Raw genomic sequence first — 22,121 nt, forward strand, 5'->3', positions numbered from 1 at the left:
ATTTATTGAAATTCGTGTCACGTATGATGTATAGGTGGTGAGCCCTCTAACAAGGGTAAAGAGATTGTGCCCGAAGATCGAGAATAGGAGTATATCGAACTCCTAGTACTGTGAGTAACCTTACTATCGTCGTAATTATCTAAAGTATATTTTATCCGATTTTGTGAATTTTATGAAAAATGAATTAAATGATTAATTTTTCGATTTTATAAACAAAATGTGATTTAGTGAAATGATTTCATAAAATTGTTTTAAAATTAAATAATGGCTTTTCAAATAAAGTAATTGGAGACCATTTGATGTATTGTGAATTTATGGTTCTAATTGATTGGCTTATGACAATATTGGCATGAATGGCTGAATTGGTATTTGTGTTGAAATGTATAAACTGTTGTTTGCCTTGATAGGCTAGATAATGATAAAATTGCCATGTCATACTGTTACAAATTTTATTGTATGGTGGGTTTAGCTTGCTGCAGTGGGCTAGTTTTGTGGACTAACCTATTAGAGGGGCACGAAACCTAGTCATATTCTTACCTCGGTTAGAGAGGCGAGTAGGGTAACTCCCGAGGTATAACTTTTAGAGTTCACTTCATGCCAAACCACCACGTGAGGGCGAACTCAGCTAACGCTAAGGAACGACTATATTTTCAAAATAAAAAAACATGATTTATGAGTACATAACTTTTTAATAGCCTTGGCGGACTCGGTTTGGGATAGCCCGCGGCCAAGGTATCTTTGATAACTGGGTATGAGAATGATTTTGGCACGAGTCAAAGTTTTAAGAAATTCATAAGCCATGTTAATTACTCAATTTATATGAATTGATTTTATTTGGTTGAAACAAGTTGAAAGGTGATGAATTTCAGTATGTTAAACTATTTTATCTATCTCCATTTACTCGACTTTAGATGGTTTAGATGGTATCTGTTTACTCACTGGGATTTTATAATCTCACCACCCTCCTTTTCAACCATTTTAGGCCCACGGTAGCCTGTGGATAGCAGATATTGTCAAAGATTATAGTTGGCTTTATTACTCCAAAAACTGTAAGTTTACTACCTTTGTGCACTTTTGTTCCTTGTGGGCCCACAAGTCACTGTAAAGTAAATTTCATATCCCAGTTATCTGCATTATAGTACGTATGAATTTATTTAGCTTTTACATTACAAAAATTATTTACCGATGACTCTATAAATATTGTTTTACAAGAAATTAGAATATTTTATTGAATATTTTTATTTTATTCAAATAGTTGCAATATCATTTTTAATAAATGTTTTAGACCCCCAAAATTATTTTAAATAATGTAATATGGGTTTTCCACTCATCTACTACATCTTTAGTCGGGGTTTAGAAAATTTTGAGGAAAAATGACGAAAACGCCCCTATAAGGTGAAAATTATTTTTCCATGGTTTTGAAATGGAAAAAGCTTAAAATTCTTTAAAAACGAGGTTTGGCGATGATTACTCATAGGGGAGATGAAAAAAAATGGTACTAAAGCCTTGCGGGGTTTCGGTTGGCATTTCGGGTAACAAATGTCTACCGGGATGTCGCAATGGTTGTCACGGGCTCAAGGGGAGTACCGGGTCGTGACACATTTCGCTACAAACTCGACTATATCTCATTTCATACCCGGCCACCAGTAACTTTTATCATCGTATCATCTATACAACTCATTAAACACGTCGAATTCAAAACTCACGTTACCATGAATAATTCTTCACTTTAGTTGATCACATAATCATCTCCATATATATATATATATATATATGGAGATGATTATCCATCACTATCGGTAAGGACCCTCGTCAACTATGTTCGAACCAAATTCCCTCTATTCATTCTAATCCATAACTAAAGTTCAATATCATATTCTCATAACACATGTTTCCCCTTTTTACTTTTCTATTTGATTCCCATAGGTCAAGTTTAATCCATGAATATTAGGGTATAATCAACTCCAAATTACCTTTTTGGATGTTTGAGTTACCATTTAATTAACATCCTACAATCAATTATTTCTTATGTAATCCATACGGATTCTCATTGTGCCTATGCATAACTTCACATAATTTACATGCTTATACTATTTTCTTATCATTTCCAATCCTATGTATAAGCTCCATTATACCACGCATCCTTGCATCACAATGTCATTAACCACATTTCAATCATAGATATCATTTTCATCCAATGACAATCGGGTATCCACATATGCTTTGCAATCTTATTGATCCTTCAGAGGTTTTCTTTAATTCATCCTCGTATCTTATGCAATAGCACAATTCCTAAAAGTCATCTTCGTTTCTCATTTACCTTGTACCCTTCCATCATACACGTCCTTATTCATTTCCATATTAGTTAGTCATTTAAGATTTAAATTCATTGAAGTCATGTGCACTTCTTACATTTGAATACTATTTTCCCACATTAGGAAATTTTTATTAACCAACTTTATAATCAGGATTACCTTCAATTATCTTGTACTATTCCTTTACACCAATATACCCATACATTATCTTTAGCGTCTGCACAATCAACTATGATATTTACAAACTTAATATAGATTTTACTGAGGTATCCATCGACATCATCACCAATATCTAATTTCAACCTCACATGACCTCATAACTTATGCTTTAACCATTAAGCTCCTTAACAATTCCAAGTTCCACATTTCCTTATCATATATATAAAATATTTTAAAGCACTACTAACCATTATTCTTGACACTTGCAGTTCGGTCTATTCATTTCAAAACTCTTATACATTGCCAATATATAAGTCAACAAAGAAACTTTCCAATTCATTCATATCTATACCTTTCAAAACCTTAAAACTCCAATTAACGAAGCTTAACATCAAGTCCAATGACCTTAATTCAACTCGTAAGTTCAACTTCCTGTCTTTCACCTCTTATTCCTACGTCCCAGATATGAGGTGTTTCTACTACTGCGGCACGGTGGCTGCTTAAGTTTACTTAATCAACGTTATTCGTCTAAATTTAAGGTTACTATATTAATCATCCTCAACTGTTTGGTTTTCCTCCAAGCTTACGTCACAATTTTCATAACCATTATATTCTCTTGTGCTTATCACATATAATAGACTAAGCCAACATTTTCAAATTCATCTCATTCTTTAACACTTGTCAACATCCATTACCACAAGTAAGAATCCCTTCTTACTTTCCTCAATTTCGACATATCTCAAATTGTACACCACTTATCGTCGAGATCTTGACTTTACTCTCCAGTTTTTAACCAATTACATTTATAAAATGAATAATTTACTTAATTATTACATCTCGCCTTTACGGTCATAAGATCAAAGTTTCTTAAGCTTAGGATGCAGAAACTTCCTCTTAAAGCATATTCGAAAATCAACATTTTCTAAATCCGTTACCTTTGAAGAAATCAAATTTAAGACCAATCATTTGCACCATAGTTTGCATACTAATCCAAGTAGACTTTTAAATTGATCCTTAAAATAATTTGTATATCAAGGTCCAATATAAATCTCCATATGGCATTTAGACTAGAATCAACATTTTCAAATCATTTAATTTCAAACTACTAAATCCATATTTAGTCCTTTAATCCTTTGGCTCTACACTAAGCATAGCAAAATTCAAGCTCATCCTTAGAGTAGATCAATAGAGAACTCAAGCTCTTAATCAGGAGGTAGTCCCGGTAATTCATCGAAAAATATATCAGAGAACTCATTTACTATTGAGACATCCTCTAACTTAGGTTCCCCTTTTGAAGTATCGATCACGTGTGCTAAATATGTTGGATACCCTTTCTGTACCAGTTTCAAAGCTTTGATGGCTGAGATTACACAGGACGGTAATACTCGATGTTCCCCTGCAAATACAATCTTTGCTCCCTCAAAATTTCGAAGTACAACTTCTTTTCGGAAACAATCCACGTTTGCCCGATGTGCAATTAACCAGTCCATACCTAATATTAAATCGAAATCCCGGATCTCTAGAGGAATTAAATCACCCTTAAATTCTTCCTCACCAACCATTACCCCACAATCTCTATAACAAGTGTTTCTAACTAGCTTTTCTCCTAAAGGGGTGTTAACTACAATTTCTTCCTCTAATGGTGATAGGTTTCTATCAGAAAATGATGCAAATGTTGTGCTCACATAAGACCTGTTCGAGCCAGAATCTATTAAGACATATGCATCTCTATCAAATACAGACATAGTACCTGTCATTGTACTAGGTCAGACTCGTGCCTTTTCCTCTCCCAACTAATCTAGCGAGAGGTGGGAGTCCACTTCGAGGAGGCATAATAATTTATAAGAAGAATCAGAACGAGTTTAGACAACTTTAGGTTCTATATGCAAATGCATGCATTCGACTTAATCTAACCTAACTTGGCGGTCACACTGACACTGTAGTTTTTAAAATAACTTTAAAACCAAAAGCTCTAATACCAATAGAAATGTCATGACCCAGTACTCCCTTCGAGCCCGTGACATCCGTCGCGATGTCTCGATAGACATTCATTACCCGGAATGTCAACCGAAACCTCGCAAGGCTCTCGCATCAGTTTTACATCTCCCCTGTGAGCAATAGTTACTAAATATCATGTTTTAAGGGAAAATAAACTATTTTTAAATCAAAACAAACAAAAAACTAATTTCTGCCACACAGAGATATTTTGGTCATTTTTACCTGAAAATTTTGAAACACGATAAAAATATGATATACGAGTAATAAGCATCCATTTCATGTCTAAAAATAAGTTTCGTTGTCTAATTCATCAATTTAAAGTGAAATTATAGCTATTCAAATTAAACAAAAATATTAAATAAAAAATTCTATTTTCTTATAAAACAATATTTATAGAACTTTGCGTAAATAATTTTTGTAGCGTAAAAGCAAAATAAATTCATACATACAGTGGCACACCCAGCTAGGTATACAAAATATTCTACAATAACATGTGGGCCCCCAAAATAAACATATATGTACAAGACTATAGACCTGCGATTTCTAAGGCCCCAAACCCAAAAGCTAACCCTCGATATAATCAGCGGTTTACAAACTGCCCTAAGCCTGAAATGGGTGAAAAGAAGGGGTGAGTTTTTATAAACCTAGTGAGTAAACAAACATCATCTAAAATATCTAAAGTCGAGTAAATGGAGACAACTTAAAATAGTTCATCGTACTATGATTCATAAATAAAATAATTTCATTTCACTCAAATAATCAACATGGATTATGAATTTCTTAAAAATTTAGCTCGTGCCAAAACTCATTCTCGGGGATACCTTGGTCGGGGCATCCAACAGAGTCCGCCAAGGCTGTTAAAGAAAAGTTTATATACGCATAAAACACATTTTTATGTTTAAAAGCATAACAGTCCCTTGGCATTGGCTAAGTTCACCCTCAGTGGTGGTTTAGCGCGTAGTGAACTCTAAAGCTTCACCTCAGGAGATACCTTTCACGCCTCTCATACCGAGGTAAAATATAACCGAGTTTACCATGCCCCTCTCTAATACGCTAGTCCACGGAAACTCGCCACTGCAGTGACTAATCAATATCCCACCAAATCAATAAAAGTTTCGACAGCATGACATGGCAATTATATTACTACCCAGCCTGTTAAGGCAAAACAAACAGTTCATATAATTTCAACACAATTTCCAATTCAGCCATTCATGCCAATATCACCATAAGCCATTCAATTCAAACCATAAATTTACAACACAATCAAACAGTCTCCAATTACTCAATTTCTAAAATCATTATTCAATTTCAAAATGATTTATAAAACTCATTTCATTTAATCACATTTTACTTATAAAACATAAGGATTTACCATTTAAACTCATTTTTCTATAAAATCACAAAAACGAATAAAAACTACTTTAGATAATTAAGACGATAATAAGGTTACTCACAATATCGGGAGTCGAAGTACTCCTAGTCCCGATCTTCGGGTACAATCTCCTTACCCTTATCGGAAGTTTCACCACCTAAACATAATGCACAACAAGCAATTTACTATATTTGTACTAAACCGTTATAAAACTAATTTAGGCTCTATATGAATGCATGAAATGGGATGCGAAATGTTCGGATTATTATCTAAATATGGTGTTCTACGTAGCTTCAATTATGTATCGAAATAAAATGGTATTGGCCTAATTCGATCTATACACCGGTTAATTGGCCAATACATCCAATTCAACTCCAATTAACTTGATTCCACTTCCAACACTCCAAGTCATCAATTACAAGTTAAATAATATGTAATATCACAAAAATCCATCATCAATATCTTCCTTGTAAAATTCGGCCATTGAAGGTTTAGTGTAGAACATGTAATTTTCATGCTTGATTTTTACACCTTACATCATAAAACAACTAAAAACACCTAAATAGCATGAAATTCATCAAAGTCCATTATCCAATTTCTCTCTTGAAAATTTCAGCCAAGGAGTGTGGGTGAAGGGCATGAAATTTCTTGCTTGTTTTTCATGCTAAACATCACCAAACAACTAAAAACACTAAGATACCTTGAAATCTAACCAAATAAATCATCAAATCTTCTCTCCCTAAATTCGGTCAGCCATGAATCCTTCATGAGATCTTGAATTTTAACCATGGTAATTGAAAAAGAATGCATAGGAAAGGTAGATCACAAGCTAGAATTAAGAAATTTTACCTTTACTTGCTTAATTCCTTGAAATCCAATGAATTTTCTCTTGATTTTCTTCTCTAGGGTTTGTTCTATGCTTTTTCCCTTTTGTTCTTGCCTTGGCTAGCCAAGAGAAATGAGATGGGAGAGTTTTAGTTGTGTTTATAAAGGAAAATATGCTAATATTAAAGCTTGACACTTGTCACCATGTGATTGGTCCATACATAAAACTTAATAATTAAGCATTTCTTCTCCATCACATAAAATCCCTCAATTATCCAAAGTATAAAATGAATTTCATGGGTTTGACAAGTGTCAAGGTGGTGTAAAATTCTAAAAATTCTAATTACGTCCTTGTGGACACATGAAATGACCATTTTGCCCTTGTGTTCGAAAAATTGTCGAAATTAAAATTTTTCACTTCTCAAGGTCAAATTATGTTCCAAATAGTCAAACTTGATCAAAATTGCATCCACCATCCCAAATTTGCCCTCAAGTGGAAAAATGATCATTTTACCCCTACGTTATGAAAATTCCAATTTAACTCAAAATCAATCCTCGAACTCTGAATCACCATATTAAGTCATTATAAGTTTCAATAACTCTCAATTGCATCTTAAAATCTTTATTTGAACTAGTTCGAGGCTTAAATCAACTTAGTTGTACCACTAGGTACACTACCGTCTTTTGACCATTTTTTCGAGGTATTCAAGTATGCAAGCATGTTGTCAAATACATGAATAACATGGCAAGTATATTATAGAGTAGGGCTTGACAATATTGGCCTTATAGTTAATTAAAGTATATTAATTAAGTCTTTAGAAGTTAAAAACCTAGTTTATGATTTAAGTCCAACTTAAATCATCACACTCCCAATTTAATTTACAATGCAATTTATTGTGTGTGACCCATTAGGTTCCTAACATGTTGATAATGGAATTGAATTATAATTTATATTAAATTAATTAATTCAATTCCATAGACCAAGATTGGCATTTAGCAATGCATCATGGCCATCCAATTGTTAGGAGAGTCAAAGGGTTATTTGATAACCTTTCAGTGTATAGTCTATGAGTATGGTCCAGTGTCTTCTCTTTATTGATCTCCATATTTGTTTTTAAAGTTAAATCATTAGTTTTATAGAGACTTATGAAACATTTTTTCATAATCTCTAACTCGCCTTGGCCAAGGACTTCAACAAAATATCAACCAACAATTGTTAGGATATGTCCCTTAAATCGCTTGGAGTGATGATTTCTTTCTTGACCACTCATTTGCCTTCACATTCTTTCTCTTGTTTTGGCATTCTTGGTTAGGCACCCGTAGGGATGAAATCAAAGCATAACACTCCACATATAAAACAACTTAGTGTTTCAAGTCTAAGAAGTATTTACACAACTAACACATGAGAATTATTGCATAAACACTTGAGTGAAATACCAAATGCACTTCTCATGGCGGGTCATGTTCAATGAACTTGCTCTTCTAGGCAACACCTACATTATAGTTCTAAGTATCTCTACACTTCAACCTATGAGATCGATTGTTTACTTTTCAAGTAAGAAACATAGAATGTACCAGTCTCTAGAAATCATTGATGTCTAGTTTCAATGATACATCGACTAGGAACATTTAGAGATTATGCTTTGATGCACAGGGATTTCATAACTACAAACCATTATAGTTTCCTTGTACGGCATATTAATCTCATGGACTTCATCCAATTATACTTATAACCGATTATAATTAACGTCTTATTGGTGATGAAAAACCTCTAATCATTCAACATGAATGTTATTGTTGCATGATTGGAATCAAGCCTTAACTAATCCCAATTGGTTACAGAGCTCATCCCAACACTATGAAATAGTCGTACCTCCATATATGAATAAGTAATCCATCTAGGATTGAGCTTTGTGTGAATCAGATAAATATTATGCTTCTGCAAAACTAATTAAATTTGATTTTGATACATTTGAGTAATATAAACTTGTGTCCATTATTCCTCAAAGAAATTAAAATATATGTTTAATTCCATTCCAATGTCTTTAAGTTGGAAAAAAACTATATCTTGCTAATAAATTTACAGCAAATGATATATCAGATCATGTATTGCTAGCAAGATAAATTAGTGCTTCGGTTGCACTAAGATATGATACTTTAGGACCAAGTAGTTCTTCCTCTTCCTCATCCTCACAAGGTCGAAAATGATCCTTTTTCACATCTAGTGACCCTACAATCATTGCTGAACTTAATAGATGTGTTCTATCCATATAGAATTGTTTTAGCACTATTGTTATATAATTTGATTGATGGACAAAAATTTCATTTGTCAAGTCCTTAATCTGAAGACCCCAACAAAAATTTATTTTTCCAAGGTCTTTCATCTCAAATTCTTTCTTTAAGTAAGCCACGACTTTTGATACTCTTTAGAAGTTCTAATAATGTTTAGGTCATCAACATAAATAATAATTATCACAAATTCATATATAAATCTTTTTATAAAAACACATGGGCAAATAGAATCATTTTATAGCCTTCTTTTAACAAATATTCACTAAGGCAATTATACCACATGCGTTTGGAATGCTTAATCCATATACATAGTTATGTAATTTGATTGAATAAATTTTTCAAGAATTGTGTGCTTCAGGCAACTTAAATCATTTAAAGATTTTATATAGATATCGATATTAAGTGAGCCTATTTATTTGACGTATTTCAATCTTCTCATGTATTGCCAAACTAATTAAATATAGAATTGTAATTGCATCCACCACAAGAGAATATGTCTCTTCATAATCAATACTAGGTTTTTGGGTAAAACCTTGTGTGACAAGCCATGTTTTATATCTCAAAATCTCATTTTTCTCATTACATTTTTGCACAAATACCCATTTATATTCCATTGGTTTTACATCATTTGGTGTACGGATTACAGGCCCCAAAACTTCACGTTTGGTAAGTGAATTCAATTCCACCTTGATTGTGTCTTTCCACATTGGCAAATCATTTCTATGTCTACATTCTTCAACAAATGTAGGTTTAAGATCTTTTTATCCTTTCCATAATATTGATAGCTGCATTACATGCAAAAATATCATTGATGTCTATTTCATTCTGATTCCATCTTTTCCTTGTTATGATATAATTTATTGAGATCTCTTCATTTTCAATGATTTCAGGTTCTTGAATTTCTTTTAGAATTTTATCAATTATGTCAAGGGTTTCTTTTAAAGTTTCTGTTTTGTCTTTTTGACCATTTTTGCATATTTGCTCTCCTTTTCTTTTTTGAGGATTTTAACTTTGGAACCAAGTGGTTTCCCATGCTTTTGGTATGCCTTGTCTTACAAGGACATTAATTCTAATAGAAACTTTTACAGATGGTATATAAGATTTAGTTATTCTCTATAGGTCAGTAAATACATTTGGAAACTGATTTGCTATATTTTGCTAATGAATTAATTTTTAAACTTCAATTTCACGTTGATTTGTGCAAGGATAAAAACTAAATAATGATAATCCATTCCAAGAAATTTATTTTTCCATATGCTTATTTTCTCCCCATAATGTTGAACAAATTGTTTCATCAAAATGACAATCGGTAAACTTTGTTGTCAATAAATCTCTTGGTAATGTTTTAAATATTTAATTATAGATGGAGATTCGTATCCAACATATATTCCTAACCTCCTTTGATGACCTATCTTTGTACATTGTGGTGGAGCAATTAAGACATATACCGCACATCCAAAAATTATTAAATGGGAAATATTTGGTTCTTGACCATAAACCAATTGTATAGGGGAGAATTTATGATAACTAGTTGGCTTGATGCGTGCAAGTGCTATTGCATGCAAAATGGCATGCCCCCCAAGGGAATGTTTTGAACTTTAAAAATACATTCTAGACCACATCTATAGGTAGATGTTCATCATATATCAATAGTTCAAACCCAGAAAAGGTTTTTGAAGAACATTTATTAATAGATTGAGCCAATCTATCGATAGATAGCAACTCGAGCCAAATCTATCAATAGATTGGCTCGATCTATCGATAGATTAGGCGTAGAATTGAAAAAGGTTATTTGATCTTTTTAACCTCATTTTAAAAGCCCTAAAACCTTAGACATTTCCCCATTTGGCAAAAACATGGTTTTTCCTTGAAAACACAACCGCCTTCTTCCTCTTTTCTTTCAATTCTCATCTTCAACAAATCCATGGATTTCAAGTACTAAAACAGCATTTTCAAGCTTGGATTTTGATTTTAAAGATTTTGGAAGGTAAAGCTTTTTGGTTTTAAGTCTTTATATTTAAGGTTTGATTTCCAAAAATTATGGATTCTCAAAATATTGTTTTATTCATGAAAAACTTTGGTTTTGAGTTAGTTTTGGAATTGTCAAGCTCACCAAGGTAAAGTTGTTCTTAACTTTAGCTAGTGATAGTTTAAATGCTTTAGTTAGAGTTACATTAACTACTGATTTGTGGATTAAAGGATTATTGGAAAATATTTGTGGAAAAACAAGATGATTATTAATCAAAAATCTTGTTCGAGAACAAAATATTAATGATGGAAACTTTGTGATAAGTGTTGTGGAGGAAGTTTGAGTTTTGGAAAATCGAGTGATCGATGAAAAATGCAAGAGAGTTAAGCACTCTTCATCGAGCTGGGTAGATGTGGCATTTTAATGATTTTAATATAATTAAGCATGGTTATTCTACAACCTTGCATATAAATTGTAACACTCTCGATTTTCGATACAAACTAAGTCAATTGAGAATGATTTATGACATATATTGTGCCTTGAGGACTTTGATGATAAGTTAAGTATGCCAAGTTTATAGGAGTATGCATATTGACACTTAGGAAAATTTTTATGAAAATGTGTGATAAGTACTATAGCTTAAGGTTTTGATTTGAATTTGATGTTATATTTGATGATATAAGTACAAGAAATATGAGTTATAATAGTTGATTGAGGTATGATTTAAACAGGGAATGATTTGGGGTGTTAAATTTGGATTTTTGAGGAGTTTTGAAGGTTCAAAATACGTCGAGAAGAGAAAATGTATTGATACATTCCCTAATATATTAATACATTCTTGGCAAGAAGAACAAAATGAAGTGTTCTTAGGGTTTTCTATCGATACATTCAAGAATGTATTGATAGATTTGAATTAGGATGAACATCTATCGATATATTGTCCAAATGTATTAATAGATTTGAATTAGGAAGAACATCGATTGATACATTGCATATACATTGTAACACTCCCAATTTTCGATATGAACTAAGTCAATTGAGAATGATTTATGAAATATATTGTGCCTTGAGGACTTTGATGATAAGTTAAGAATGCTAAGCGTATAGGATTATGCATATTGACACTTACGAAAATTTTTATGAAAATGTGTGATAAGTACTATAGCTTAAGGTTTTGATTTGAATTTGATGTTATATTTGATGATATATACACAAGAAATATGAGTTATAATAGTTGATTGAGGTATGATTTAAATAAGGAATGATTTGGGGTGTTAAATTTGGATTTTTTGGGAGTCTTGAAGGTTGAAAATGCACCTACAAGGGAAAATGTATTGATACATTCCCCAATGTATTGATACATTCTTGGTAGGAAGAACAAAATAAAGTGTTCTTAGGGTTTTCTATCGATACATTTAAGAATGTATTGATAGATTTGAATTAGGATTAACATCTATCGATACATTGTCCAAATGTATTAATATATTTGATGCAGGGGACCCATCGTGGAAAAGTATCGATAGATTTCCCCCATATATCAATACGATTAGAGCAGTAAGTAATTTGCTTGATTTTTATCGATAAATTACCTAATATATGAATAGATTTAGTCGAAATCTATGCAAATGTATTAATACATCTTGGGGTATTTGCAAAAATAAAATGAGTTTTGAGCATTCTACCTATTTTAAAACAAAACCTAAACACCTTCTCTCTACCCCTCCAAAAACCCTAATCTCGAACTGATTTTTGGAGCTATTTGGAGCAGATTGGATCTTGAGAAACTCCTCTAAAGGTAAAATTACGCCTTTTTACTAATTGATTTTCAATTTAATCGATTAATAACTTAGAAATTCAACTTTGCCAACTTTGGTGAGTTTCCTTTAATTTAATGGAATTTGGAGTTTAGATTTGTGCAATTTGGCTTTTAATGTAAGGATTTAGCTCATTGTTGAAGATTTTGAGCTTGTATAATGGATTGTTAAGAATTGAGTTATTTTTGAAAAGCTGGGCATTTTCGAAAACTAGGAAATAATTATTTTTGTGATGTTTGTGATGTTTTGCTATGTTCTAAGGGGGAAATTAAGATTATTGATGAATTTGTGAGTTGTAGGATGGTTGGAGGATAAAAGTTGAGCTTGGCTATGGAGCGCCTCTAATTGTCACTATGAGTGGGTTTTATTTGAAATGCATGTGAGACATGACACATTGTCAAATATGTTGCCATGGTATTAGAATAGAAATTGTATGCATATAAATTCCTAGATGAACATGCCTAGGCCAGAGAACAATATCTGTATGTGTGTTTACTTGTTTGTGCGATGTGTATGTGTGCCTTAGTGTAAGCCATATAGTGGCTTGTGTTTGTTAAGCCCAAACTAGGGAGTCTAGTGAGTATGGTGGATTTCTAGGAGTAGATTACTCTAAACAGATAACCCTTTGAGGGATTATGAGCATAAAAGTGATCTCTGATATAGATAGTGGTATATGAGATACCTAAGGCATTATGGCCTCGTTTGTGGATTTATGTTTCATTCAATGATGAGAATTCCGGATGTTGATTTGATTTGATGATTGAGTGGAGTCATATGCCCTGTGACTATATGTGCTTGTAGGGATGGTGGTAAGCAAGGGCGATGGTATTAGTCCTGCTTATAGTGCTTTGATGCCATCCATTGAGATTACTTCAGATGATGATTATGTTTATGATGCCACTTGTCTGAGATTACTCTCTATGATGCCATCCATAGGGAGATTACTACGGATAATGACTCTGATTCTCTGTTTGTTTCTTCGGCACTCGTGTGATTTGATTCTCCACCAACGGCTTAGCCTTGAGTGTGATTTGACTCTGTTGGTTGGCCATCGTCCATGATTTGACTATATTCAGGGGAGGACCACTTTATGATAGTGATTTGAAGTATGAGGGATGTGATATCACCTTGGATAGGCTGAGGTAGATTTTATTGAATTTGATATGATACTTTGGTGACTAAGGTGTGCCTATGGAGAATAACTTGAATGGCTTGAGAGTCAGCCTAATGATGTATACTACTTGAGGAGACTTAATATGGATGATCGATATGCCCCTAACATTGGAGATGTTTGATAGAACATTTGGTTGCACTAATAGTGCATAATATGTGTATGCATATATTGCTAATTATATATATATATGTTTGATTTATTTGCACCCCTCATTGAGTATTAGATGACTTACTCATTTATTGTACCATTTACAAATAAATAGGCCATAGGACTACAGGGCATGGGTTGTCCATTTACAAACCAATTTTTGCATCCAGTAGGTCCCCATCCTGACATGTCCATTTTGCTGTGACTATCATGAGCTTCTGCCTATGGAGCTTGGTTCAGTAGCTATGTATGTAGGCACATTATGCCATTTAAATTTGAACTAAGGGTTGTAAGTATGAACCCACTTGTTGGCCAATGTATAACTTTAGGGATATTGTATTAAATGTTGCGTATGAACAATGTGTGCAACGACCCAAACCTAAGGGTCCATGACTAGTGCACGAGTCTAGTAGGCGAAGCCAACGAGACCCAAGCTAGTCTTAGAGTTCAAAATCATACATACACATAACACATAGCTCAGGAATTTCATATCGAAATATTCATAAATAAACTTTGAATTTAAATATATATAACATTATCCCTGGCACATAACTTATACAATGTTCATAAGGCCATACGTTGGCCATCAAATGGAGTTCATACGTAACAATCCTTACACAAATTCACATCACACAGTGTGCTTACATGCATATCAATCTAAGTATGGAGTAAAAGCTCATAACTGATGCAGTAGAATGAACATGACAGGTGGAGACCTATTAAATACCGAAATCAGTTTGTCACTAGACGACCTTTGCCATGCAATTTTGTGGCCTATTTCTTTGCACATGGTACACAATGGATGAGTCATCTAATACTCAGTGAGTGGTGCAGGTAAACAGAATCATAAATACATAGACAAACACATATAAATATTGCATTATCAGTGCATCCAAATGTTCTAACAAACATCTCCAAAATCAAAGGCATATCATAATCGCTAAAGCCTCCACAAATGATATTCAAATCACTAGGCTCATCCTTTAGCCATTCCAAATCATTCTCCATGGCACACTCTAGTAGTTGGAGTATCATATCAAATTCCAATCAGAGTTATTTAAGCCTACCAAGGCTATATCACATCACTCACAATCCAAGTCATAATTATAAAGTGGCCCTCCCCTGGACATCATCAAATCATGCATGGTGGCTAACCGACAAAGAAACAAATCACACTTAGGGCAAAGCTACTGATGAAGAACAAATCACTCGTGTGTTAGTCCTAAGTAAATGTACTAAAAGGGGGTGAATAGCACTTTTTGGCTCTTGCTAAAATTGGCTTCTAATTGAGGACAAATGCAAGATAAAAGAAAGATTTAAAGATGAATGAAAAACTAAAAACAGAGCAGACAATCACACAAAAATTTATAATGGTTTGGTCCAAGACCTAAATCCACGACCTTAATTGTTCAACCAAGGATTTTCAAAACTAATCATTAAGAATGGTGAAATTCACAAGCTTTCACCAAGCTTTTACAATGGCTTTTACCAGGCTCAGCCAAAACCTTTCATAATGGTTTTTACCGAGATCAACCAAAACCCAACAACTAAATTTTTTAGGCTAAGTTAGGTACTAAACACCCAATCAAGCAATCCAAACTTGAACAAATTCCCTTAGAGTGTGTCACACACTCTAAGTATACATGGAAAAGAGATATAAATGTGTACCTATGATCATTTACTTGATCTAAGTGGTACAAAGTGAAGTGCGTATCTCAAATACAAAGATAGGAGTAAAGTGCAGTAAGAGTGTAAAGAGTTTTTCTTGGTTTTTGAGGTCTTTTTGTTCTTGAAAGCCTTAATTACATTTACTAGCTATTGGGAGCTTCTTAAATACTTGAAGAATCAGCTCTAACAGGTGTTAGGCAGTTTTTGACTATTGGAAACAATTTGGTAGCAATTTTGTTCGTTAATCTGTCTTCTAATGCTTAATTCAAATTTTTTGACAAAATGATCTTAGTCGACTAACTGCGCTCTTAGTCGACTAAGTTGTCTCTGTCTTCTGATCCTAGTTTTTAACAGTGAGCTCTTAGTCGATTAAGTTGTTTCTGTCTTGAAGTCCAGATTTCTGGTAGTAAGCTCTTAGTCAACTGACTTGTTTCTTAATCGACTAAGTCTTCTCTGTCTCTTAAACCTCTTGAGCCTGCCAACTTTTTATTTTAATTTTAGCTGATTAATACCTTTCATTATCCAACTAAAAAGGCTTCTGTTTTGTTGATCAATTGTGGCTCCTTACTCATATGATTTTAGATATGTGCCTTCGAATGATTTATTTATTCTTGGCATACAAATTTTTATCCTGTACACTCAAGTAGAAATATTAGACACAAATGAATGGGAATGTTTTATTATCATCAAAAACTAATGGGGCCAACAATCTCCCTTTTTTTTATGATGACAAAACATTTCTTGATTAACAGCATAGTGTCTATTGGTTCCTTTTTGTTTTGCAGAAAATGGAGGTTTTCCTCCCCTTAAGTGTGTGCTCCCCCTTAGTGTGTGCATGTTTTATTATTCATTTCAACAAATTTTTATTTATGTCATACAGATAATGACATTATATATTCATAATATATTTATGCAGACATATAGAATAATCAACAATATGTGACTAGTTGACAAAATATCATCAATATTTCAGTTAATAGTCTGTCATCAGCATATTGTTATCAGATTTTATTTATGCCCCATTAATCATCCAATAGATATAGTATAATCAGCATCCATATACATTTTCAATCAAATTCCATTCACAATATCATGATAAAAATTAATTATCAGCATAACAGCCCAATATCAGCACAAAATCTTTAAACAGCAGTAGTTAAAATACTATAAACATCGAGAACAGATTTAAATGTTCAACCATCAGCAACTAAATAATATAAATAGCTTAATAACATCCCATATTCAACACAATAACATAAACAACAAAATTCAAATGTTCAACTTTCAATAGAACAAAAAAAATAGCAGAAAAACAATAGTCATTGTTCTATTCCTAAATTGCCCTTAAATCATTTCTACCCTCTATCTCTCCTAAGTTTTCTATAATTCTCCCATTTTTTGTCATCATTAAACTGAGGGGTGTTCAATCAGTTTTTGAAGAGGTTGAAGGGGTAGATTCATCAGTGCCATAGAAAACATTAAGGGGTTTAAGAGATGGTTTTGGTAGTGATTTATGTGGTGAGGGTTCAGGGGATGATTTACCAAAAATTTCAAGGGGGTTTTGAGGATAAGAGATGGCTGATGGTCCAGCTTTTTTGGCTATTCTAGAGGATTTCCTTCTCTTGAGGAATTTAGTCTTGGTTGCCATTGTCTTCTTGCCTTTACCAGATGGTTTAGGCTTGGCTTGTGGAGCTGCAGCAGCTTTTTCTTTTCCTTTCTCAGATTGTTCCTCTGTAGCATAAGCTGGTTCAGGGGATTTTCTTGGAGATACTGATTTTGGTGCTTTCCCTTTAGCTGCTTCCTTTTCAGCTTGTTATTCCTTGACCATTTGGTGGAAAACATCCATTATTAAGACTTCTTCTGAATTTGGGGGAGATGGCTGATCTTGCTATGGTTCATGATGAGATAGGGAATTTTCAAACGAGCCAAGCACTTCAGTGCCTTGATTTGATTCATCTTTATTCTGAGGCTCAAGAGTTAGAGATTTCCTTGGTTGATCAACTTCTGGTTCAAGACCCTCGGCTTGAATTACAGAACTTGTAGCTTGAAAAGTTAAACCTTCTGCCTGAAAGGCAGGGCCTTCAGCAGCTTGTCCTACTGATGCTGAGGTATTTGCAGTAACAAGTTCAGAAGTTGATTTCCCTTTTCCTTTCATCATATTTTCAAGTTCTTCCAACTTTTCTTCTATTTTCTGCAACCTCACAGTCTGGTCAGTAAACTTTCCATCAATTCACATGAGCAGATTCAGAACCATTTCATTTGAGAACTGGGAGGGAGTTGTCTCAAGTTGAGCAGAGAGAGAAGATTCTTCTCCTAGAGTGACTTTGGGGGTCTTAACAAATTTTTCTACATCCATTTTATACCCCATCTTAGGCAGACTACCAAGATATATAGCCTAGTCCCTGCTTTTCACTAAATCCATTTCATATCTAGAGCTCCATATCTCCTTCTTCCTAACCAATGAGGGGATCACATTTCCATATGGTAAATTTTACCTTGTCAACTTTACAAGCTCCCTTCATTCTCTCTATCATGAATCAGCTTGGATTGAATGGAGCACCATTGAAAGCATGCTCCATCAGCCATAAGTCTTAAAGACTAACATAGCTAAAGCTGCCACTTCTTCCATGAATGTTTGTAGCAATAAAATAATGCAAAATTCTGATTTGGGGGCTTGTAATGAGACCAACATTACTTTTGGATGAGTATTTTTCTTTCTTTCCTATTATAATCTCCCATAGAGATAATGGATCATAATTCTCAAGCATTTCAAAATCTCCCTTTTCACGTTCAATTTTAAGCAAGCTTCCTAAGTCTGCAACAGTCACAAAAAAATTCTTTTCCATTTATGAAGACATTCAGACCATCCTTAATGAAATCTTCAGGCTCCTCTAGTTCATTTTCATCTATAGCTATGCTAGCATAAAATTCTTTTACAAGGCTAGGACTATAGGTTCGGCTCTTGAAAGTGCTAAATTTTTTCAGTTTCATTTCCTCAAAGTAATCTAATAGATTTATCGAAGCTCTTCCAGTCAATAAATTTTCCACATGTAATCGGAGCATTATCAATTTTCTTGAACCTATCCTCATGGGTTTTATTTCTAAACTTTGAGGACAAAACCTTATCTTTCTTGGAGGATTTTTCTTTCTTTTTCTTTTTCTCTGCTCTGTGTTCTTTCTTTGTCTGCTTTTTCTTAATTTTCTTAACCTCAAAGGGGGACACAATATTTTTCTTCTTTTTTTGAATTTTTGCTTGTGGACTCTCTTCCATTGGCCATTTGCACTTCTTCTTTTCCATAATTTCTTTGGACATGGGGGATTTTGCCATTTGGTTTTGAGATGTTTTTGGCTTAGGGTTTGAGGATTGGGGAGAGATGGGATTTCGATTTTTCTGAGTAGAGGCTCCTGGTAAGAGAAAATGAAGAATATGGATGAGAAGTTATGAGAAACAATCTGACTCCCCTTTAAATGTTGTTAGTTTTTCTCCTTTTCAAAATTTAACACTTTACCTCTCATTTTTATCTTTTTTAGTTGGGTGGTTTTTCTCTTCTTTTTTCTTCACCCGGTAGATTGTTCATTTTTACTATTTTATTCATTCTCTCTTTACGTGACTGAGGCTTATTATTTAAAGTGTAAAGCTTGACCTTATAAAATACTTGTCATGACATACATGTGATGATAGCATGATTGCATGCTAGGAGAGTCCCGAAAAATTTACAAAAGTAGGTATTGTACCTAAAGGTACAACAAAGTTGATTTAAGCCTCGAACTAGATCAAATAGGAATTTTAAGGTGAGATTAAGAGCTTCACAGTCCATGGATGACTCAAAATGGTAATTCAGAGTTTGAGGATCAATTTGGAGTTAAACCAAAATTTTCACTATATGGGGGTAAAATGGTCATTTACCACCTAGGGACAAAATGGAAATTTTTAGAAAAGATTTTTTTGCCCCATTTGACTTATTGGAGTATGATTTGAGTATAGGAGTATGATTTGAGGTTGAAAAGTGAAAAAAAAATTGTGATCCCGATATTTTTCGAAGCATAAGGGTAAAATGGTAATTGTACCATTTTAGGGGCAAAATTGTAATTTTACACACCTGACACTTGTCCAGCACACGGATTTTATCCAATTTTATCATGGATAATTGAAGGAATTTATATGGTGGAGAGAGAAAGCTTAATAGTTAAGAAATAAAAATGGATCAATGAAATGGTGACACATGGCATGTTAATATCCATTTATTTTTTTTAGCTTTAAAATCAACAAAAATCACCCTATTTTCTTCATTATGGCCGGCCAAAGCATGAAGTGAAGAAGAACAAAGAAAGAACAAAACCTAGGTGGAAAAATTGAAGAAAAAGTGTGGGATTTCAAGGGATTAAGCTAATAAAGGTAAAATTTTGTGATTTTATCTTGTGATTTACACTACCCATGCTTTCTTTTTCATTTTCCATGCTTAGAACTCAAGTTTGCATGATGAATTCATGGCTGACCAAATGGGTATGGAAAGAAAATGAAGTTGGATCGATTTGATTCTAAGTTATGTTTGTGTTTTTAGTTAGTTTAGCATATTTAGAAACAAAACAACAAGAAAAAAATTCATTTTCTCCCATTACCCAAAAGAGGCCAAATTTTCTAGGGAGGATATTGAGGCTGAAATTGATGATATTTCATGATATTTTGGTGATATTTAATGATTAGTGAGGCTAGAAATTTAATGGGAAATTTTGGCATGAAAATCTGAATTTTTACCTAATGTATAGACATGTGTGATTTGTGATTCGGATTGATAAATTGGATCATATTCACAGTCATTGAGGTATTTTAAGTATAATTGAAGTGTAGAAAGTGAAAGAAATCGATTTGGAGTTAAATTGGAGGTTTTAGCCAATTACACCGAGAATAGTGCGAATTAGGTCGAATATCATATTTAAACGGCTATTCGAACATTTTTGCATTCCATATCATGCATTATTAGTCTAAATTAGTTTAATTTCGATTTAGTACCAATGTAGTAAGTTTCTCAATTTTGTACTATGTCTAGGTGGTGAATCCTCCGATAAAGGCAAGAAAATTGTACCCGAGGATCGATAGTCAGAGTACTCTAGAAATTCGACTCCCGAAATAGTGAGTAACCTTACCATCATTTTAATTATCTAAAGTATGGTTTTATAAGGTTTTGGTGAATTTTATGAAAATGAGTTCAAATGGTAAATTTTTATGTTTTGTAAACAAAATGTGTTTAAATGAAAAGATTTTATAAATTGTCTTGAAACGAAATAATGCTTTTAAAAATAGAGTAATTGGAGACCACTGGTATGTTGTAAATTTATGATTGGAAATTGATGGCTTATGTTATATTGTTATTGTGTTGGCATGACTGGTTGGGCTGTGTTTTATGAATTGTATGAATTGTTTTATTTTACCCTTGCAGGCTGGGTAGCATTATATTAGCCCTGTCATGTTGTTAAAATTTTATTATATGGTGGGTTTAGCTTGCTGCAGTGGGTGGATTCTGTGGACGAGCCTATTAGAGGGGTGCAGAATCTGGATATATATATATATATATACCTCGATCGGAGAGGCGCGTAGGGTATCTCCTGAGGTATGGACAGAGTTCACGTCACGCTGAACCACCTCGTGATGATGAATTTCGCTAACGCCAAGGAATGGCTATGTTTTTCAAACTAAAATATGTTTACGTGTATACGAACTTTTTAACAGCCTTGGCGGACTCGGTTAGATGCCTCGGCCAAGGTATCCCCGAGAATGATTTTGGCAGGAGCCAAGTTTTTAAGATACTCATAAGCCATGTTGAATATTTAAATGAAATAAATATTTATGTTATGAAATAAATATTGAGATGAAATATTTAAATTGTCTCCTTTTACTCAACTTTAGATATTTCGAATGATGTTTGTTTACTCACTGGGATTATAAAATCTCACTACTCTCTTTTCCACCCATTTCAGGTTCAGATTAGGTTGTAGATAGCTGAGTTCGTCGAGGACTACCCTTGGATTTGCATTTCTCCAAACTGTAGGTTCACAGTCCTCTTTACTTTTGGTTATTCGGGGGCCCACTGGTCATTGTAAATTAAATTAAATACTGTGGTTTACTATATTACAGTATGTATGAATTTACTTTGCTTTTACGCTACAAAAATTATCTACATATAACTCTGAAAATATTGTTTAATAAGAAAATAGAATATTTTACTTAATATTTATTTTATTTTCTTATTATATCCAAATAATCATAATTTCATTTTAAACGAATGTTTTAGACATCTAAATTTATTTTTGATTTTGAAATATGTGTTCTGCACTTATATACTACATTATTGGCTAGTTTCGAAATTTTTAGAAAAATTACCAAAATACC

At 33.3% G+C, this 22,121-nt stretch overlaps 2 long non-coding RNA genes across 2 annotated transcripts; one reads left to right on the forward strand and one right to left on the reverse strand.

Moving 5' to 3' along the window:
- LOC108661287 lies at positions 5,524-6,734 on the reverse strand. Its single transcript, XR_001927044.1, has 3 exons — positions 6,694-6,734; positions 5,927-6,001; positions 5,524-5,555 (listed from the first exon to the last, which is right to left on the reverse strand). It is a non-coding gene; the product is annotated as an uncharacterized LOC108661287 (long non-coding RNA).
- On the forward strand, positions 20,092-21,838 carry LOC108661327. The gene is made up of 3 exons (XR_001927085.1): positions 20,092-20,129; positions 20,782-20,864; positions 21,710-21,838. It is a non-coding gene; the product is annotated as an uncharacterized LOC108661327 (long non-coding RNA).

The sequence above is a fragment of the Theobroma cacao genome, chromosome 3, assembly GCF_000208745.1.
Source record: "Theobroma cacao cultivar B97-61/B2 chromosome 3, Criollo_cocoa_genome_V2, whole genome shotgun sequence".
Taxonomy (NCBI): Eukaryota; Viridiplantae; Streptophyta; class Magnoliopsida; order Malvales; family Malvaceae; genus Theobroma; species Theobroma cacao.